Source organism: Petromyzon marinus (genome assembly GCF_048934315.1).
Source record: "Petromyzon marinus isolate PM22_M1 ecotype Great Lakes invasive population chromosome 77 unlocalized genomic scaffold, UKy_Petmar_22M1.pri1.0 chr77_unloc.2, whole genome shotgun sequence".
Classification (NCBI taxonomy): Eukaryota; Metazoa; Chordata; class Hyperoartia; order Petromyzontiformes; family Petromyzontidae; genus Petromyzon; species Petromyzon marinus.
The window spans coordinates 168,356-178,993 of record NW_027422622.1 but is presented as its reverse complement, the minus strand read 5'-3'; the positions used below and the strand labels follow the sequence as shown (position 1 = coordinate 178,993).

At 50.1% G+C, this 10,638-nt stretch overlaps 1 long non-coding RNA gene across 1 annotated transcript; it reads left to right on the top strand.

Annotated features, from left to right (window-relative positions):
- The first annotated feature begins 217 nt into the window (after window positions 1–217).
- On the top strand, window positions 218–10,086 carry LOC116958399 (uncharacterized). The gene is made up of 3 exons (XR_012931643.1): window positions 218–278; window positions 5,641–5,690; window positions 9,993–10,086. It is a non-coding gene; the product is annotated as an uncharacterized LOC116958399 (long non-coding RNA).
- The last annotated feature ends 552 nt before the right edge of the window (window positions 10,087–10,638 follow it).

The following is a 10,638-nucleotide window of genomic DNA, read 5'->3' as shown; positions in this document are numbered from 1 at the left end:
GGAGAGGGGGAGATGGAGGAGAGAGGTGGAGAGGTGGAGAGATGGAGGTGGAGAGGGGGAGGAGAGAGATGGAGAGGGGGAGGTGGAGAGGGGGAGGGGGAGATGGAGGAGAGAGATGGAGGATAGAGATGGAGGTGGAGAGGTGGAGAGGGGGAGGGAGATGGAGGAGTGAGATGGAGGTGGAGAGGTGGAGAGGGGGAGGGGGAGAGGGGGAGAGGGAGGATAGAGATGGAGGTGAAGTGCTGCGCTGTGCTGGGCTGGGCTTTGGAGGCATCCAGGTGAGACCAGAGGAGACGCGGGGACAGAGAGACACAGAGACACGGAAACAAAGAGACACACGGGGACAGAGAGACACGGAGACACACAGAGAGACACAGAGACACACGGGGACAGAGAGACACAGAGACACACGGGGACAGAGAGACACAAAGGACAGAGAGACACAGAGACACGGAAACAAAGAGACACACGGGGACAGAGAGACACAGAGACACACGGGGACAGAGAGACACAAGGGACAGAGAGACACAAGGGACAGAGAGACACGGAGACACACGGGGACAGAGAGACACAGAGACACACGGGGACAGAGAGACACAGAGACACACGGGGACAGAGAGACACAGAGACACACGGGGACAGAGAGACACAGAGAGACACAGAGACACACGGGGACAGAGAGACACAGAGAGACACAGAGACACACGGGGACAGAGAGACACAGAGACACACGGGGACAGAGAGACACAGGTCAGAGACAGAGAGAGACAAGGGACAGAGAGACACGGAGACAAAGAGACAGACACAGAGACACGGGGACAGAGAAACACAGAGAGACACAGAGACACAGGTCAGAGACAGAGAGAGACAAGGGATAGAGAGACACGGAAACAGAGACAGAGACGGGGTCAGAGATCCAGGGAGACGTGAGGATAGACACACAGACACACACACAGACACACACAGACACACACACATAGACACACACACATAGACACGCACACACACACATAGACACACACACACATAGACACACACAGACACACACACAGACACACACACAGACACACAGGCACACACACAGACACACAGACAAACACACACAGACACACACACACAGACACACACACAGACACACACACACAGACACACAGACAGACACACACAGACACACACAGACAAACACACACACACAGAGAAACACACAGACACACAGACAAACACACACAGACAAACACATACACACAGACACACACACAGACAGACAGAAGCGTCTCTCATTCTCTGGAGTGCCGCGTTGGTTATGAGATGTTGACTACATCGCCTGGTATACAGGAGGTCTGTGTCTCTCTCTCATCATCATCATCACGGTGACTATGAGATGTTAACTACCTCGCCTGGTCTACAGGAGGTCTGTGTCTCTCTCTCATCATCATCACAGTGGCTATGAGATGCTAACTACTTCGCCTGATCTACAGGAAGTCTGTGTCTCTCATCATCATCATTACAGTGGCTATGAGATGTTGACTACCTCGCCTGGTCTACAGGAGGACTGTGTCTCTCTCTCATCATCATCATCATCACGGTGACTATGAGATGTTAACTACCTCGCCAGGTCTACAGGAGGTCTGTGTCTCTCGTCATCATCACGGCGTCTATGAGATGTTAACTACCTCGCCTGGTCTTCAGGAGGTCTGTGTCTCTCTCTCATCATCATCATCACAGTGGCTATGAGATGTTAACTACCTCGCTAGGTATACATGAGGTCTGTGTCTCTCATCATCATCACCACGGTCGCTATGAGATGTTGACTATCTCGCCTGGTACACAGGAGGTCTGTGTCTCTCTCATCATCATCATCACAGTGGCAATGAGATGTTAACTACCTCGCCTGGTCTACAGGAGGTCTGTGTCTCTCAGCATCCCGGTGACTAGGAGATGTTGATTACCTCGCCTGGTTTACAGGAGGTCTGTGTCTCTCTCTCATCATCATCACCACGGTGGTTATGAGATGTTAACTACCTCGCCTGGTACACAGGAGGTCTGTGTTTCTCATCATCATCACGGTGGCTATGAGATGTTGACTACCTCGCCAGGCCTACAGGAGGTCTGTGTCTCTCATCATCATCATCATCATCACGGTGGCTATGAGATGTTGACTACCTCGCCAGGTCTACAGGAGGTCTGTGTCTCTCATCATCATCATCACGGTGACTGAGATGTTAACTACCACGCCTGGTCTACAGGAGGTCTGTGTCTCTCTCTCATCATCATCACAGTGGCTATGAGATGCTAACTACTTCGCCTGGTCTACAGGAAGTCTGTGTCTCTCATCATCATCATTACAGTGGCTATGAGATGTTGACTACCTCGCCTGGTCTACAGGAGGACTGTGTCTCTCTCTCATCATCATCATCATCACGGTGACTATGAGATGTTAACTACCTCGCCAGGTCTACAGGAGGTCTGTGTCTCTCGTCATCATCACGGCGTCTATGAGATGTTAACTACCTCGCCTGGTCTTCAGGAGGTCTGTGTCTCTCATCATCATCACCACGGTCGCTATGAGATGTTGACTATCTCGCCTGGTACACAGGAGGTCTGTGTCTCTCTCATCATCATCATCACAGTGGCAATGAGATGTTAACTACCTCGCCTGGTCTACAGGAGGTCTGTGTCTCTCAACATCCCGGTGACTAGGAGATGTTGATTACCTCGCCTGGTTTACAGGAGGTCTGTGTCTCTCTCTCATCATCATCACCACGGTGGTTATGAGATGTTAACTACCTCGCCTGGTACACAGGAGGTCTGTGTTTCTCATCATCATCACGGTGGCTATGAGATGTTGACTACCTCGCCTGGCCTACAGGAGGTCTGTGTCTCTCATCATCATCATCATCACGGTGGCTATGAGATGTTGACTACCTCGCCAGGTCTACAGGAGGTCTGTGTCTCTCATCATCATCATCATCACGGTGACTGAGATGTTAACTACCACGCCTGGTCTACAGGAGGTCTGTGTCTCTCTCTCATCATCACCATGGTGGTTAGGAGATGTTGACTTCCTCGCCTGGTACACAGGAGGTCTGTGTCTCTCAGCATCACAGTGACTATGAGATGTTGACTACCTCGCCTGGTCTGCAGGAGGTCTGTGTCTCTCATCATCATCACAGTGGCTATGAGATGTTAACTACCTCGCCTGGTCTGCAGGAGGTCTGCGTCTCTCATCATCATCACGGTGGCTATGAGATGTTAACTACCTCGCCAGGTTTACAGGAGGTCTATGTCTCTCTCATCATCATCATCACGGTGGTTATGAGATGTTAACTACCTTGCCTGGTCTACAGGAGGTCTGTGTCTCTCTATCATCACAGTGGCTATGAGATGTTGACTACCTCGCTGGTCTACAGGAGGTCTGTGTCTCTCATCATCACAGTGACTATGAGATGTTAACTACCTCGCCTGGTACACAGGAGGTCTGTGTCTCTCTCTCTCATCATCATCACGGTGGCTATGAGATGTTGACTACCTCGCCTGGTCTACAGGAAGTCTGTGTCTCATCATCATCACGGTGGCTATGAGATGTTGACTACCTCGCCTGGTCCACAGGAGGTCGGTGTCTCTCACCATCATCATCATCATCACGGTGGCTATGAGATGTTAACTACCTCGCCTGGTATACAGGAGGTCTGTGTCTCTCAGCATCCCGGTGACTAGGAGATGTTAACTACCTCGCCATGTTTACAGGAGGTCTGTGTCTCTCTCTCATCATCATCATCACGGTGGCTATGAGATGTTAACTACCTCGCCTGGTACACAGGAGGTCTGTGTCTCTCTCTCATCATCGTCATCACGGTGGCTATGAGATGTTAACTAGATCGCCTGGTCTACAGGAGGTCTGTGTCTCTCTCTCATCATCATCATCATCACGGTGACTATGAGATGTTAACTACCTCGCCTGGTATACAGGAGGTCTGTGTCTCTCAGCATCCCGGTGACTAGGAGATGTTAACTACCTCGCCAGGTTTACAGGAGGTATGTGTCTCTCTCTCATCATCATCATCACAGTGGCTATGAGATGTTAACTACCTCGCCTGGTACACAGGAGGTCTGTGTCCCTCATCATCATCACGGTGGAGATGAGATGTTAACTACCTCGCCTGGTCTACAGGAGGTCTGTGTCTATCATCATCATCACCACGGTGACTATGAGATGTTGACTACCTCGCCTGTCTACAGGAGGTCTGTATCTCTCTCTCATCATCATCATCATCACGGTGGCTGTGAGATGTTAACTACCTCGCCTGGTATACAGGAGGTCTGTATCTCTCTCTCATCATCATCACGGTGGCTATGAGATGTTGACTACCTCGCCTGGTCTACAGGAGATCTGTGTGTCTCTCTCATCATCATCATCATCACGGTGGCTATGAGATGTTAACCACCTCGCCTGCTCTACAGGAGGTCTGTGTCTCTCTCTCATCATCATCACGGTGACTATGAGATGTTTACTCCCTCGCCTGGTATACAGGAGGTCTTTGTCTCTCTCATCATCATCATAGTGACTATGAGATGTTAACTACCTCGCCTGGTATACAGGAGGTCTATGTCTCTCTCACATCATCATCACGGTGGCTATGAGATGTTGACTACCTCGCCTGGTGTACAGGAGGTCTGTGTCTCTCTCTCATCATCATCACGGTGGCTATGAGATGTTGACTACCTCGCCTGGTCTACAGGAGGTCTGTGTCTCTCTCTCATCATCATCACGGTGGCTATGAGATGTTAACTACCTCGCTTGGTATACAGGAGGTCTGTGTCTCTCAGCATCCCGGTGACTAGGAGATGTTGACTACCTCGCCTGGTATACAGGAGGTCTGTGTCTCTCTCTCTCATCATCACAGTGGCTATGAGATGTTAACTACCTCGCCTGGTACACAGGAGGTCTGTGTCTCTCATCATCATCACGGTGTCTATGAGATGTTGACTACCTCGCCTGGATTACAGGATGTCTGTGTCTCTCATCATCACCACGGTGGTTATGAGATGTTAACTACCTCGCCTGGTATACAGGAGGTCTGTGTCTCTCTCATCATCATCATAGTGACTATGAGATGTTGACTACCTCGCCTGGTACACAGGAGGTCTGTGTTTCTCTCTCATCATCATCACAGTGTCTAGGAGATGTTAACTTCCTCGCCTGGTATACAGGAGGTCTGTGTCTCTCTCTCATCATCATCCCAGTGTCGAGGAGATGTTAACTACCTCGCCTGGTACACAGGAGGTCTGTATCTCTCTCTCAGCATCATCATCACGGTGGCTATGAGATGTTAACTACCTCGCCTGGTCTACAGGAGGTCTGTGTCGCTCATCATCATCACGGTGGTTATGAGATGTTTACTACCTCGCCTGATCTACAGGAGGTCTGTGTCTCTCTCTCATCATCATCATCATCACGGTGGCTATGAGATGTTAACTACCTCGCCTGGTATTCAGGAGGTCTGTATCTCTCTCTCATCATCATCATCACGGTGGCTATGAGATGGTAACTACCTCGCCTGGTACACAGGAGGTCGGTGTCTCTCAGCATCACGGTGACTATGAGATGTTAACTACCTCTCTGTCTATGCGACGTTTCAGGATTGGAGCCTGGACGAGATGCAGTGGGAAAAGGTCACCGTTGTTGTACGGTATGTGTCTATGCCCCCCCACCCACCTCATCACACAGAGACCCATAGACTCATCATCACTCACACAGAGACCCATAGATTCATCACTCACACAGATACCCACAGACTCACTACCACCAGACAGAGACCCACAGACTCACCACCACACAGAGACCCATAGACTCACCACTACAAAGAGACCCACAGACTCACCACCACACAGAGACCCACAGACTCACCACCACACAGAGACCCACAGACTCACCACCACACAGAGACCCACAGACTCACCACCACACAGAGACCCACAGACTCACCACCACACAGAGACCCACAGACTCACCACCACCACACAGAGACCCACAGACTCACCACCACCACACAGAGACCCACAGACTCACCACCACACAGAGACCCACAGACTCATCACCACACAGAGACCCATAGACTCACTACCACCACACAGAGACCCATAGACTCACCACCACCACACAGAGACCCACAGACTCACCACCACACAGAGACCCACAGACTCATCACCACACAGAGACCCACAGACTCACCACCACCACCACACAGAGACCCATACACTCACCACCACCACACAGAGACCCATAGACTCACCACCACCACACAGAGACCCATAGACTCACCACCACACAGACCCACATACTCACCACCACACAGAGACCCACAGACTCACCACCACCACACAGAGACCCACAGACTCACCACCACCACACAGAGACCCACAGACTCACCACCATCACACAGAGACCCACAGACTCACCACCACACAGAGACCCACAGACTCACCACCACCACACAGAGACCCACAGACTCACCACCACACAGAGACCCACAGACTCACCACCACACAGAGACCCATAGACTCACCACCACACAGAGACTCACAGACTCACCACCACCACACAGAGACCCACAGACTCACCACCACCACACAGAGACCCATAGACTCACCACCACCACAGAGACCCACAGACTCACCACCACCACACAGAGACCCATAGACTCACCACCACCACACAGAGACCCATAGACTCACCACCACCACAGAGACCCACAGACTCACCACCACCACACAGAGACCCATAGACTCACCACCACCACACAGAGACCCACAGACTCACCACCACCACACAGAGACCCATAGACTCACCACCACCACACAGAGACCCACAGACTCACCACCACCACACAGAGACCCATAGACTCACCACCACACAGAGACCCATAGACTCACCACCACCACACAGAGACCCACAGACTCACCACCACCACACAGAGACCCATAGACTCACCACCACCACACAGAGACCCACAGACTCACCACCACCACACAGAGACCCACAGACTCACCACCACCACACAGAGACCCACAGACTCACCACCACACAGAGACCCACAGACTCACCACCACCACACAGAGACCCATAGACTCACCACCACCACACAGAGACCCATAGACTCACCACCACACAGACCCACATACTCACCACCACACAGAGACCCACAGACTCACCACCACCACACAGAGACCCACAGACTCACCACCACCACACAGAGACCCACAGACTCACCACCATCACACAGAGACCCACAGACTCACCACCACACAGAGACCCACAGACTCACCACCACCACACGGAGTTCCCGCCCTGTGTGTCTCCACTGGAGATTCGTGGCTCTGAGGCTCTGAGCGGCTCATTAAGTTCACAAGAGGAGACCACAAAGATGACAAAGATCCCCCGTATAGCCTTGACAGACTGTAGGGGCAAGTGCTGTTAGCGAGCACCTATGAAGGTCAGAACGGTGCACGAAGGGGTGGGTGGCCAGCATCACGCCCGACCGCCTTTGTCTCCCCAGTGGCGATGTTTACACACCGCACCAGGTACTCATTTGAGGCTGAGTCGACCTAGGGGAGGCCCGGGACCGGTTCAGATAATCGTCACTGGTGTTGGCCGTGAGCGGGAATCGAACCCGGGTCGCCAGGTTCATAGCGCAGCGTAGCGCTAACCGCTACTACACTACCACTCCCCCTAACACACAGACCACACACACAGAGACACACACACAGAGACACACACACACAGTCACACACACAGACGCACACACAGTGTTAGAGAGTGATAGAGAGTGTTAGAGAGTGATAGAGAGTGAGAGAGTGATAGAGTGTTAGAGAGTGTTAGAGAGTGTTAGAGAGTGATAGAGAGTGTTAGAGAGTGATAGATAGTGTTAGAGAGTGATAGAGAGTGTTAGAGTGTGAGAGAGTGATAGAGAGTGTTAGAGAGTGTTAGAGAGTGTTAGAGAGTGATAGAGTGTGTGAGAGAGTGTTAGTGAGTGATAGAGAGTGTTAGAGAGTGATAGAGAGTGTTCGAGAGTGTTAGAGAGTGTTAGAGAGTGTTAGAGAGTGATAGAGAGTGATAGAGAGTGTTAGAGAGTGATAGAGAGTGATAGAGAGTGTTAGAGAGTGTTAGAGAGTGATAGAGAGTGATAGAGAGTGTTAGAGAGTGAGAGAGTGATAGAGAGTGTTAGAGAGTGTTAGAGAGTGATAGAGAGTGTTAGAGAGTGTTAGAGAGTGTTAGTAGAGTGTGTGAGAGTGATAGAGAGTGATAGAGAGTGTGTGAGAGTGTCAGAGAGTGTTAGAGAGTGATAGAGAGTGTTAGAGAGTGATAGAGAGTGATAGAGAGTGTCAGAGAGTGTTAGAGAGTGATAGAGAGTGTTAGAAGTGTTAGAGAGTGATAGAGAGTGTTAGAGTGATAGAGAGTGATAGAGAGTGATAGAGAGTGTTAGAGAGTGATAGAGAGTGTTAGAGAGTGTTAGAAAGTGTTAGAGAGTGTGAGAGAGTGTTAGAGAGTGTTAGTGTGTGATAGAGAGTGATAGAGAGTGAGAGAGTGATAGAGAGTGATAGAGAGTGTTAGAGTGTTAGAGAGTGATAGAGAGTGATAGAGAGTGTTAGAGAGTGATAGAGAGTGATAGAGAGTGTTAGAGAGTGATAGAGAGTGTTAGAGAGTGTTAGAGAGTGATAGAGAGTGTTAGAGTGATAGAGAGTGATAGAGAGTGTGTTAGAGTGTGTGAGAGTGTTAGAGAGTGTTAGAGAGTGATAGAGAGTGTGTGTGAGTGTGTGAGAGTGTTAGGGAGTGATAGAGAGTGATAGAGAGTGTTAGAGTGATAGAGAGTGATAGAGAGTGTTAGAGAGTGTTAGAGAGTGATAGAGAGTGTGTGAGAGTGTGTGAGAGTGTGTGAGAGTGTTAGAGAGTGATAGAGAGTGATAGAGAGTGATAGAGAGTGTGTGAGAGTGTTAGGGAGTGATAGAGAGTGATAGAGAGTGTTAGAGAGTGTGTGAGAGTGTGTGAGAGTGTTAGGGAGTGATAGAGAGTGATAGAGAGTGTTAGAGAGTGTGTGAGAGTGTGTGAGAGTGTTAGGGAGTGATAGAGAGTGATAGAGAGTGTTAGAGTGATAGAGAGTGATAGAGAGTGTTAGAGAGTGTTAGAGAGTGATAGAGAGTGTTAGAGTGATAGAGAGTGATAGAGAGTGATAGAGTGTGTGTGAGTGTGTGAGAGTGTTAGAGAGTGATAGAGAGTGATAGAGAGTGATAGAGAGTGTGTGAGAGTGTGTGAGAGTGTTAGGGGTGATAGAGAGTGATAGAGAGTGTTAGGAGTGTGTGAGAGTGTGTGAGAGTGTGTGAGAGTGTTAGGGAGTGATAGAGAGTGATAGAGAGTGTTAGAGAGTGTGTGAGAGTGTGTGAGAGTGTTGGGAGTGATCGAGAGTGATAGAGAGTGTGTGAGAGTGTGTGAGAGTGTTAGGGAGTGATAGAGAGTGATAGAGAGTGATAGAGAGTGTGTGAGAGTGTGTGAGAGTGTGTGAGAGTGTTAGAGAGTGGTTATAGGGTGTTAGAGAGTGTTAGAGAGTGATAGAGAGTGTTAGAGTGTTAGAGAGTGATAGAGAGTGATAGAGGTGTTAGAGAGTGTTAGAGAGTGAGAGAGAGTGTGTTAGAGTGTGTTAGAGTGTGTGAGAGGGGTGTAGAGAGTGTGTAGAGAGTGTTAGAGAGTGTTAGAGGTGATAGAGAGTGTTAGAGAGTGATAGAGTGATAGAGAGTGATAGAGAGTGTTAGAGAGTGTAGAGAGTGTTAGTGGCTTGCGTTACTCACAGCACTTGCCCCTCACAGCCCTGCTAGAGGCTACCTGGGGGAGCTTTGTCTGTGTGTACATCATAGGTGGTGCTACTCGCTACTAGCAGCACTTGCCCCTACAGCCCTGCTAGAGGCTACCTGGGGGAGCTTTGTCTGTACCTTTGCTTTAGGGTGCGTCCTCTGAGCCAGAGGGAGCAGCAGCGAGGCGACAGAGAAGTGGTGGTGGCTCACGACGGTGGTGAGGTCTCGGTGAGGAACTACTAAACACTAACACTCACCACTAACACTCACCACTACTCACCACTAACACTCACCACTCACCACTACTCACCACTACTCACCACTAACACTCACCACTACTCACCACTAACACTCACCACTACTCACCACTAACACTCACCACTCACCACTACTCACCACTACTCACCACCAACACTCACCACTACTCAACACTAACACTCACCACTACTCACCACTAACACTCAACACTACTCACCACTAACACTCACCACTCACCACTACTCACCACTACTCACCACTAACACTCACCACTACTCACCACTAACACTCACCACTCACCACTACTCACCACTACTCACCACTAACACTCACCACTACTCACCACTAACACTCACCACTACTCACCACTAACACTCACCACTACTCACCACTAACACTCACCACTACTCACCACTAACACTCACCACTCACCACTACTCACCACTACTCACCACTAACTCACCCACTAACACTCACCACTCACCACTACTCACCACTAACACTCACCACTACTCACCACTAACACTACTCACCACT